The sequence below is a fragment of the Chroicocephalus ridibundus genome, chromosome 2, assembly GCF_963924245.1.
Source record: "Chroicocephalus ridibundus chromosome 2, bChrRid1.1, whole genome shotgun sequence".
Taxonomy (NCBI): Eukaryota; Metazoa; Chordata; class Aves; order Charadriiformes; family Laridae; genus Chroicocephalus; species Chroicocephalus ridibundus.
The window spans coordinates 83,721,407-83,733,943 of NC_086285.1; the positions used below are offsets into that span (position 1 = coordinate 83,721,407).

Genomic DNA, 12,537 nt, shown 5'->3' on the forward strand with positions numbered 1-12,537 from the left:
GTGACAGCCCCCACCCCACTCTTCTTCCTCCATCATGGTGCGGGGTCCACTGTATCACACCGAGGAGCACAAGAGCCTCACCAGTTCTGCTGCTGTTGGATCTGCTCCAAAGGCTTTCTGGGTAAGTAAGCGTATTTATACTTTCCAGCTTGGAAGTTTGGTCTGTTCCATCAGTCAGTGTACTTTGGTGAACCTGCCAGGCAGCGCTAATTGCAAAACTGCATGAGATGATGGCTGTAGGTGATTAACAGTTGCAGAAGATGGCCCTTATCCTACCCAGAGCATGTTGCTCTCAGTTCAACTCAACAGCGCTGTTCTCAGCATACACCAGCCCTTAGCAAGAGCTGCATGTTAGGCCAAAACCTGACCAAGAGTTGACTGAACAGCCAACTCTACCCCTTGGTACAGACCAGATGTCCATGAAATCCATTGCCTCAATGAGTGGAGGTACTCTCACACTTCCTGCTTCTCTGGTGGCGAGTGCAGGGGAAACATTTAAGCACTCTCCCTTAAGTCTAGCTTCACTGTTTGTTATCAGATAATAATTGACGATTGATGCTTTCAACATGGTGATATAACGTATGGAATTTCACTGTGTCATTGCATTGCCATGGAAGCACAGCTTCTGGTCACATCAGAGCCTTGTAAAGTTAACATATTTCAGCTTGCAAAACATATGCAGAAATATACACATAAACCATAATACATTCCCTACAGTTTCTGGGTATTTTGAAGTTAGTATTTAAAAGTATTATCTTTATAAGCACACATAAAATTATAGCTTTGTTAATTTAGAAAAGAATACAATGTCTTGTTGCACTTCTGACTTACTGGAATCTAACCACACGAACGAAATGTTTCCTGTGGTTGAAGAAGGAACAAAAATCCACAAAAAACCTAAAGAACAACTGTACTGGATCTACAAGATCATCTGCCTCCAGTAGAGGTCACAGCAGATGACTAGGGAAAGCATTTCCTTAATGTTCTCCTAACCTTCAACAAGTTGTATATTAGGGCACTCCAGAGCCAGATGCCACTTAGATAATCTTTGATGGACTTCTCATCCATGAAAATATCCAGCCTCCTCTTCAGCCTGTGTAAACTGTCATAATCAACCGTATGCCATGGCAAATAGTTCCTCAACTTAACTGAATGGGAGAATAACATCCTTTTATTTCTAGCCTGCCTCCTACTAGTTTCATTAGAATGTTCTATATTATTATATGGAATAGGTGATAGATTAACCCCTATTCACCCTCTCCTGATATTTGTGACGCTTGTGATTCTTTAGATCTTTATGAAATGCCCTCCCCAAGTGACATTATTAATGAAATGAAGGTCCCTAGCTAAAGAAATTGCTATTTGTACTGGAGCTGCTCCATACACCTCTCTTTTGGTCACCTTTCTTTCCTTACTTTGAGGCTTTTCATGTTCTGATGTTTTCTCCTCTGTAGATAGAGACATGTGACCTGCACACAATATTCAAGACACGATTGGACTATTTATGCTGTGGCATAACAAAGTGCTTTGTTTCATTTTCTGCTCCTTTCATCATTAGTCCTTAACACTTAATTTGCTCTTTGACCACTACTGAGCGCTGAGCTGGCTGGTTTTGTGCAACAATCTGTCATAACACCAAGATTTCCCTCTTGAGGACAGGGTCAGTTCAGAGCTCATCAGCTTTATGTGATGTTTTGCCTATGTGTATATTTTGCATTTAATTTACTCTGGGTTTTATATGCCACACAATTATGCAGTTACTCCTATAATCTTTCACAGTGGGATTTCCTTCTTACTGTATTAAAGAGCCAACAAACTTATCACCCCATTATTCAGACCAATTTTCAGGTTATTTACAAATCTGTTGAACATCATGTGTCCAAGCAAAGGTCCCATTACTTTCTTCCATTTTGAACAATGTTTTTTCACTCCTCACTTCTGATTCTAAGATTTTAACCAACTATTGATCCACTCAAGTAATTATTTTTTTCTGTATAATGTAATGTAATGTAATGTAATGTAATATAACATAGCACAATGTAATGTAATATAATGTAATGTAATGTAATGTAATGTAATATAATATAATATAATATAATATAATATAATATAATATAATATAATATAATATATTCCTGTATAATGTCTCTAAGAAGTTTTGGTAGACAGACCTTGCAGATACTCGTCCAGCAAAATCACATTTATCTACATAATTATTGATGTCTTCAAAGAACCCCAGAAATATCTAAAGCATGACTTTATGTTACACACATTCTGTTAAGTCTTCTGCAATCTATCCTGCTAATACGTGTCCACCAGTGACATTCATTATCACAGTGTTTGAATAATATGCCATGTATATTTTTGAGGTTTACTGAGTAGTAGTGTTCTGCAATTCTCCATAATCTTTTATTTAGAGCAGCTATGATATTTGTCATATTTCAGTCCTTAGAACCAAGGCCATTTTAAATATGAAATTTCATAGCACAATTAGCATTTAATCTCAATTTCCTTTAGAGTTCTTGGGTAAATATAACCTATATTGGCAATTTGTTACTGTTCAGTTTGATCTATTTATTTCATACTCTCTTTTATAAACACTTCAGGTTGGTACAACCTTTGAAGACTCTCATAATGAAGAATTTCACCATGCATCAAAAAAAAAAAAAAATTTGGCTTGCTTCCTTAATTTCTCTAAGGATTTATTTTATTATTTACTACCTTAACCATTTACTGAGACTAGAAACTTTCTGGCTAAATTCTTGGTCCTGAAATTTTAATAGTAGTTTTTATGCTTTTTGGAAAATTACGTTGTCAGACTTGTCTTGGATATTTCTTACTGTATTTATCATTTAACATCACAGAGTTCATGATCTTATTTTCATCACTTGGAAATGCCTTTGCCTTTTTGAAGAGAGGCTTCTTACTGTTAATCAACTCCCTTACCTTATTCTTTCAAAATGATGGTTTCTTTTGACCTTTGTTTTAAATATTTTTGAGAGGTAGCAGTCATATTCTCTGGGCTTCCAGTACAGAGTTTTTAAGTAGTTTCTATGCCAACAGGAAGATTTAACTCTCCTAGATGCTTCTCTTTAACAAATGTCTTCATCTTTCATGTAGTTAGTCTTTTCACGGATAGACACAAATGCAATGGATTTTAGGGGGTTTATTGCTCAAAAAAAGATTTACTCAAAGTAAGGAAGTGGCTCTTTGTACCATTGAGAACCAAGGCAATGGTAGCTTCTCCTGTCGTGAACTCCCTAACCAACTGCTACATAATGCTGTCATAGATTGCATCTTAAAATGTCATCTTGGCACCACACCCTGCTGTGATATTTGCCAGTCCTGTAGAACAATAGTTAAAGTTTACTATTACTGTCACATTTCCTGCTTTTATGATCTTTTTTATCTCCCTCATTGTGTTACAGTTAGTGCCATGTTCTTGGCCAGAAAGTGTTGATAAAAAAACACAAAACAATACTGCAGCATTTTTCCTTTATAAGCGTTTTATTTATTATATGTGGATTTCATGTTATCCATTGCGAGCATTGCTTCACTAAACTGATTCATTTCTAAGCTCCATCACAGGCATAACTTACTCTGTTTTTCCTGGATACTTTGTGTCCTGCTTCTTTAGTACTTAACTGATGTTAAGCTTGGTCTTTCTACCAAGTTCCCAATATGTCTGTATCCATTCATCCACAATGTTCATGTTATTTTAAACTATGAACCCTTTACAGTGAAGTACGATGTACAGTTCATCAAGATAAATAGTATAAAATTAAAATATACATCAGGATTTTTGTTTTAAATATAGTTGGTGTTTCTGTTTAGGATATTGATTCTGCTAATTATAAAATCCAAGTCTGGTTTTGGTTTTTAAATGTCTTGCCATTTTCCTTCAAGTCACATTATGACAAAGTTTTCCACGCTTCTACTGTTTTCTAAAAATATGTTACTGTTCCTTCATGTTCAAGATATCTGTAAATTTCAGTATATTAGAGCAGATGACCAGAATTTTCTCTTGTACATCTAAACACTGTCCTTGGTAGACATATTCTGAAAGCCCTTTTAATGAAGTTTGATGCCACCGAGAACATGACAAGCCAGAATTACAACCTTATGAAGACTACATCATTATCCAGCATCCAAAGTCACAAACCTTCGTCTTCACCCCAAATGTAGTATTTTGCCTATATTATTTGAACAATACATGCATATGAACTAATATTGTTAAATTTCAAAATGTTCTTCTGCATTATTTTATGCATACATTTCCACAGTATGCAATGAGGCTGGTACATACTAATTATCTAATTAACGAGGACAAAAAATCCAATCATAAATCTTACTTTCACTTTAAGTGTATAATTATTTTTTTAGGACATGAAGTTGGCTTTACACCTTTGACTCCAGGTTGAAGGTCCTAAACTAATTATTTTTTCTTGCTAATTAGTCAATACTGGCTGAATTTGACCTTCATTAATGCCTTAAATTTTTGTATAAACTAGTGTTTGTTTATTGAATGAGGGAAGAAAAGGTTTAGCATATAGGGTATGTGATCTCTATAGAGTTAACTTGGACTTCTTGAGAGTTGCCTCTACTCCAGTTGCAACTGACATGCAAAAGCCTTTGGCTTAGCTGTGGTGATCCTTTTTAAGAAGGTTAATTAAATCACGCTGAGATACAAGCTCAAGCACAAAGGAAACTTCTGTTGCACTGTTCATCCACCCACTTTCCAAAAGGATGAACAATAAACTGCTTGAGCTACCAAGTTGTTTAATATCTTTGCATTAGTTTCAGTCATGCCTTCAGGAGAAAATTCACTTAATGTGCATAGAAGAATCAAGCAGCAAATGTCCCATATGCAATGGACAGTGATGGAGGTGATGGAGTAGCTACCAATCCATTTCACTTGAAGCTGATATATCTACATAGTACTGTGCAGCAACGCTAGCTCAGGTTTGAAAGGCTCACAACACAGTTTATTACTGCCTTGGATGTTAGTGCTGTAATAACATGACTTCCAGTCTGTACTACATTAACTCTGGCAGGCAGCTAGGCACCACATGGCCACTCACTCATCCCTCCCTAACGGTCAGATGAGGGAGAGAATCAGAAGGGCAAAATCTTGTGGGTCAAAATAAAGACAGCTTAATAGATGAAAGGAAAAAAAGAAAAGCACAAATGATGCAAAAATCACTACCAGCAGACAGATGCTCAACCAGTCTCCAAGCAATGACTGCTTTGGAAAAACTCCCCCCTATTTTTATTGTTGAGCATGGTGTTGTACAGTATGGAATGTCTCTTTAGTCAGTTTGGGTCAGCTGTCCCAACTGTGTCCCTCCCAACCTCTTGCCCACCCCCAAGCTAGTTGCTGGGGAGATAGAGGGAAAAACAGAGAAGGTCATGATGCTGTGCAAGCCCTGTTCAACAACAGCCAAAACATCGGTGTGTTATCAACACTCCTTTGGTCACCAATCTAAAACACAGCACAATATGGGCTGCTACGAAGAAAATTAACTTCATCCCAGCCAGACCCAGTACACAGTCCCAGATCTGCTTCAAAAACCTGTTTGGCATAGCAGTGAAGTGCATAAATATACAGAAAACAACTCTCATCAGTTTAGAGAAAAGTACCTGGGCTCTATTCTGAGTCCTCAAAACTCTCAGCAATAAACACAAATGCACATCTCATTAGCAAGGTATAATAGCTACGTTTAATATGGGAGCGAAAATGGCTAAAATTTTGGGTCTGCTAACAAAGTTAATGAAAACACTTCTTCACTGAGGGTCACTTTTTTATTATTTGACTGCCTTTAGCTACACAAAATATAAATGAAATAAGCTATTGGGAATTCTGACAAATCTGGACTTTCAAATCCTTTATATGGGAAATAAAAAAGCAACAACCATTTTTATACAAAGTTGAAAATGACTTTTAGTTTCCAGTATATAACAATCCAGTTTAATATCTATTTATTACTTTGGAAAAGTAATAGATTGGTTGAGCACACAAAAGTAATTTGTGCTACAGGCTTGCTTATTTTTTCAAATGTCATAATCCACTATAATCCACTGTATGGATATCTTTTCTATTTTTTCCTCACACTCCTTTCTTCCTTTTAATCCTCCATGAGAAACACAAAAAAATTCTGTAAAGTAATATTTTGTAAGATAGCAGTTTGAATTAGAAGGATGCATCTCAGGGACTTGTTTTTGTTCTAGAAAGTAAGTCTTTTAAATTAGAAAGTAACCATCAAAGTACCTTGTTTCCTATATCCAAAATACAGAGTTAAAAAAACATATTCCAGAAAAATCTATCATAAATATACTTGATATTACTAACGTTAATTCCTAATGATATTAATATGCTCATTTATATTTATAAAATTTAAAAATGTACCATCTGTCTCACTAGCTGTAGGATACCAGATTACAGTAGCCATAATATGATTCATTTTTAATAAAAATCACTACTGGTTAATTATAATGTGAAGTGCCTACTGGAAATGGAGCAATTATTTCACTGGTGCTTATAATGCTGGCAAGTCTGACAGTTTCAATTTTTTTTTCTTTTTGGTAACTGAGCTACACAGTCAAAAGTAGCTCTCCTCATTAAAACATAGATGAAAACAAACACACAGTTCCTCACCAATTCTGCTTCTCAAAAGGCAAGTTGCTTTTCATGCCAATTGCTCAAAGGTAGTGGAGACCATGGACTTGAAAGAAAAATCTTTACAGATGACTGCCAAATCTTGCTGTCTATTGTGATCTCTCCTCTTCTACATTTCTTCCGATTAATAAATTTTAACATAGGTGCCCTACTGACATGATAAACCCTGTGTTCTAATAATGCAATTTCAGGATTTTATTCCTAGTCCCTCTTCTCTGTCACTACTGTTTTTCCCACTTCTCAGATTTATGATGGATGAAAGCTCAAGTTACGTGCCTGGCCCATCTTGAGGCATGAGCCTAAAGTCTTGTCTGCATATAACTTCCCCTCAGGCAAAAACACTGAATTCAACAGTTTCAGAACACAGAATTTTCTTTGGCTCAAGCCAGCATAATTTCTACAAAGCTGGGACAAATTGATTTACATGAAGTATGAACTTCATAAGTGTCTACTCTCTGTTAAACTGATTCCAAATATAGCTAGTGACTACATCTCTAGTCTGTCTGCAAGACTCAGATTAATAAAGGAAAAGAGAACAAAAAGATAAAATAAAGAAAACAAGGACTATTGTTGCATGTCTCTATATGTTTTTGCAGTTGGAAAACAAAGGGACATAATAGTGCAAAGAGAAAGAGAAAGAAAGAACCAACAAAAGGGAACTGAGAGAAAATGGTTCCTGTGATGGCATTAGTAGAAAAGGAAATGGAAGCTAAAGCAGTTAAGAAAGCAACAAATGAGTAGTTCATATTGTGAGTGAGACCACTAGTAACAGGGATCAGGAAAGTTAATACAGCAACTGCAGGGAGAATACAGATGATATTCTTTGTGCCCATTAATTTCAGGTCCAGTGCATGCCCATAACTTTTTTGCAGCTAAGGCTTTATGAAAAAGCTGTATAACCCCCCCTCTGTATATAAGGAAGATACTTACACATCTCCTGAAGAAATCTGTTCCAGCACCATTAAAAGATTTTGCCACACCTGGGCACAGAGCATCACAGAAAGATCTGGGATTTACCCTGGTTCATTGCTAGTTAGTAGTGTTTAATAAAGCTAATTGAAAAACAGAGAAAACATTTTCCTTTTTTTGCAATTCAGGATTTTCCCTCCTAGAGTATGAACCAAGAACTTGAACGTATTTTATTATCTTAACTTCATGGAATTTTGCTTTACTCATCTTTACGCAAGATTCAGAATATCTCAGTGCTTCTCTATAATGCATAATTACATTAACAGGTAATCTGTATTCAGTCTATTTAAATTAAAAAAAAAAGATAAATAACAGAGAAAGAATCTATCATTTAAAATGCAGGTTAATGGTAGAAGAATGGCTAAGCATGACTCATTCACGCTTGAGACAATTAGCTTATTAATAAAAGTTACCATAACCATATAGAAGCCTTTGCAATATCTGTAGCTGGCTTATGCTTATTATTATTGCATCTCTTCATTTAGTTATACTGTAATATATGTCAATATTTCTAATTCTTTCTTCTCCATTGAAGGCAACTTGTTAACACTCTTGGTAGAAAGTGTCAGTTTTCAGTCAGTACTTTAGCTGCTTTTGAAACCAAGAGCATTATGGAAGATTTCTTATGAATTTGCAAATTGTTATTCCTATTAAAAAATGTAGTATACATTTTTTCATTTTTAGTGGCCTTTCAGTTGTATGAATGAGCAACCCAGGAGACAAAATGGGAAATGGTGGGAGTATTATTACGAAAAATGCCACTTCATTGTGACTCTGTTTTTAACTGGGAGAACAACTTAACTTCTGTCCTAAGGCAGCTTTCACTACTACACGATGCTCTGATGGAGTTCAGTTAATTTTTCAACTGATAATCTTTTTCTAGGATGTTATTTTCATACTATTGGGAAGCCCTACATAGTTTTTGAAAGCAAAAAAATTGCACGATGTAGAAGTTTTTGTACAATTTATTATGTATGCTACATATACATGTTTTTATATGCATATATAAAAACATATGTGTACACATACACACACATACACCCCAATTACAAATTTAATTTCCAGAAGTATTATGCAAGAAACTCAAAAGCCGTTTATGAAATAACAGATAATGCAGAAGCTTCATGCACTTGAGGATATCTGGATCTTGCCTACCTTTAAAGCACTGAAGTATTGGTCAGCAGCTATGTGAAGACAGGATGAACTAGTAGCAGAAACCACACATCTCCGTCCAAAGTGGTGCATGCCTGAATGCTGAAAGAAGCAAAAGAATTTTTTCTTCAAATCACAGCAATTCCTGAGCTCTCCCCACAAACAAGAGAATGGCAGTAGTTCAATTGCCCTCAGAAAAGGCCTGAAAGTACAGGAAGCATCTAGGGCAATGTTTCACCATTGACCATCTTTAAATGGCTAGATGAAAAGAGATGGAAAAGGACATTTGTTGTTGTATTTTCTGCAGTGGCTGAACTAGTTCTCCTGTTCTAATTAAGTCACTGAATTTCTGGACAAGACATACTGTGTCCTGCTTCATTTGTTTTCTACTGGCATCCCAATTCAGCAAAACATTTTTTCTGTGGAACCATGTTCACTGAAAGCTATCATGTTTTGCTGGACCAAAGCTACTAAATCTTCTTGTTTAAAATTTATTGTGTCGATTTGTTCTGTGAAAGGGGTTTGGCTTTCCAAAACATTCTACACCATACCAGAGACTTTTTTTAATTTTCTCTTTACTATTCTGTCCCTAATCTTACTTCTTATATGCTCATCAGTTTCCTGACCTTCAGTCCTCCATTAACCATCAGGCAGTGTAGTGTTTAGTAAATGCAGTACAAGCTAGGCTTTTGTATTTGTATTTACAAGGGAGTTAAAGGGAAAGCTTTGTGAGGACATAACAATTTATTTTCCCTCTTATCGTCTTGCCCTCCTTTGCTCATGCTTTAAAAAATGTTTGTTTGCTGTTTTTTAGTGCTTTTTTTTTTTCTCCTGAAGGAGGGCACTTATTAACCAAAATGCTTTGAAAGTTTTAGGAAATTTGTGTGATCATTAAATTAGTCATTAGTATGTCGTCAGAGTATTATTGCTGTGGGACTATGTTTCACATCAAAGTGCTATTATTTCAAGGATGTGTTTGTTTACCACAGTAAAACCACTCATACTGATACACTTTCACGTCCTTTTCCTGCTTTCATAGAATCAGAAATTCTTCAAATTCTGAGGTCTAAAACACTTAATCTCATCTTTTGCACCTGAACATCTGTAGCGCTAATGGCCGCAAGTCAAACACAAAAAACCAGATCACAGCATTTAGCTTAGTTTATCATGCCAAATAATTCATCATCATAAAGCAGATAATAACTTTTTTTTCCTTAAAATTGCATTTTCTTCCTTTCACAGAATCCTGACAGCAACCATGAAGGGGGAGCTAAGCTGAGCAGTGGTGTGCTCTTCAGAGGCCTGGGACTTTGTGCAGGTGAACAACAAAAAGATTACGGAACATGTATGGCTCATGTTCTCTCTGCTAAAATTTGAAATCTAAGCAGTCATTGATCTTTAGCAGATACTGCTGTTAACATGAGATGTGCATACATATGTGTATATCAGAATAACTTAGATGTTTGCACGTTAGACAAAACATCTGCAACACTAGCAAGGGAATAAATCCCTTTCATTAGTTCAGTGAAAAGAATGTTATCCAGCAGCTAAAAATGAAAAGGAGAAGCTGATGTTAAATTGCAGTATATGTTATCTGTTATTTAAGTTATCTATGTACCACTAATATAAATAAATTCTTTAAGTCAAGTGCAACCACTTACATGCAACTAAGTGGTAATGATTAAATTGCCCTGTAACATTACTCAAAAGCAAAAACAGTAACTGCCAGGAACCTAAGTTAAAGGTAGAATCAAGTCAAAATAACTTTTGTAGGGAACTTCATAAAACTGGTAGACATTTTTATATAGCAAAGCTTTTCTTGCAGTGTAAAGCTTGTTTACAGCCATGGAGTTATCTCTGTGAAAATCTGCTTGAATTAGAAATATGTCATGAGACTAACAAATATTTTATTGCTTTCATCACAATACACACCAGAATTTTTCTGAAACATGATCATATGCCAAAAAGCATAATTAAGATCATAGCTTTATACCAAAACGCAGCATGCACAATTAAAAAAGTGCAGGCTTAGTGACTGTGTCAACAAAAACTCATTCTCTCACTTTCTACTATTTAGCATTGAAAGTACATTTTTTTGAGAAGATAGATAAAGTGACACAATTTAGGTAAATCAAGACTCAGGAAAGGAATATTAAACAATTTAAATCCCAGTGATGCCATAGCACATCAAAGCAATTGCTAAGCTAAAATACAATGAAAATTAAAGTTATTCACAGTGAGGCAAAGAACATACAGTTAATAATAACAACAACAATCAACCCTGCATCCCTAATTGAATTATTTCTTTCAAAGACTAAGCCAAAAAGTCAACAAAAAACTTTGACTTGAGTTGTATATCTTGGCAATAATCTGCAAGCGAATGGAGATATCAAAAGGCTATTGCACTTATTTCTTAGAAAGACTGTAATTATCAAAAAACTTTAGCTTAAAGACCAAGAACTGAACTTAAAAAAATGGTTCTGTTGCCTTCTAACCATGTGCACATAAAAGCTAGAGATACTATTACAACTCCACAGAGGCACCTAAAAAATGTAAAACATAGCTGCCTAAATATTACTTGTTATTTTTCCAACAACAATACAGGGTTAATTTTTTAGAAATCTTGATTTTAATTTGAATGCTGAACAATCTTCTACACTTCAAATTCTTCAATGAGAAAATATATGGAAATAGGAATGAAGCAAACATCTTTGGCAGATAAGGTATATTATCCAGCAAAAGAAGAATCTCTGTATGGGATGACTGAAAGAATGATTTGTCTAATTTACTCAGGTCAAAAAAATGTACGGGGTTTTACAATCTGAAAGGGTGATAAGCAGATAAACAAAGATGTCTGTGCCTTGTTTAGAAGAAACTAGATTTAGATTCAGTGTAAGTGTTGAACCAGATAAAGTAGTAGCAAATGCTTCAACAACCATATGAGTTTCGTAAGAATTTCTTAATGTCACACAAAGCTAAAGGGATACCCCTTATATTGCCCTTGTGTCCGCAATGAAACATCTGTCTGAATTTTTTATTTTATTTGAGCTTAATGTAAGGGAAACATTGGCCTCCTTGAACATACATGACATTAATAATTATCACATTACAGAATGATCACTGCAACCTTTATTTTAATTCCAGGTTTCTAAAATAGAAATTGTTAGCCTGTACACCAGTAGAATTCCAAAAAATGCTGAATCCCCTATTAGTTAATCCTACTCAAATTAGGACCATAATCTGTGCAGTGCAATGCTTTCACTCTGCAAATCCTTAAAGTCTTGGCTGTGCTACAGCTTGCAAATCATCTCTAATGAGTGTAACATGGATTTCACAGCTATTAGACTAACTGCATCTTCAGCTGTTTCCTGGCGAACTATCAAGAAAATGCTTCCATTTAATAATGGATATATCACCTTATGGATATTATGATCTTGTATGAGATTTGAAACCACTTCAGATCCCTTGAGAAAAGTAGTCTGTTTTTAGAATTAACTGGACACGATTATGACAATGGGAGAAGTTTTGCCAAATCCTACCCTTAGTTACCTCCATGTAAAGGTACAGTAATTTTGTCAAACTGCATGAATTTACATTAGATTTACACTTACAGAACATAAACTGCACTTGGCATAATGACAGTAGGTTTCTTCCTTGACCTGACGGGAAAGGTTGCAGAGGAGGGGCAATATATTTCCAAGTCCAACCCGGACAATTCCACTCTCTGATGCACATAGGAT

At 35.4% G+C, this 12,537-nt stretch overlaps 1 long non-coding RNA gene across 1 annotated transcript in view; it reads right to left on the reverse strand.

The window, feature by feature from the left end:
- Positions 1-8,882, reverse strand: part of LOC134510718 (uncharacterized) — a 124,746-nt gene extending 115,864 nt beyond the window's left edge. The window contains exon 1 of the long non-coding RNA XR_010069696.1: positions 8,801-8,882. This is a non-coding gene — a long non-coding RNA (uncharacterized LOC134510718). The remainder of the gene's footprint in view (positions 1-8,800) is intronic.
- Positions 8,883-12,537: the final 3,655 nt, after the last annotated feature.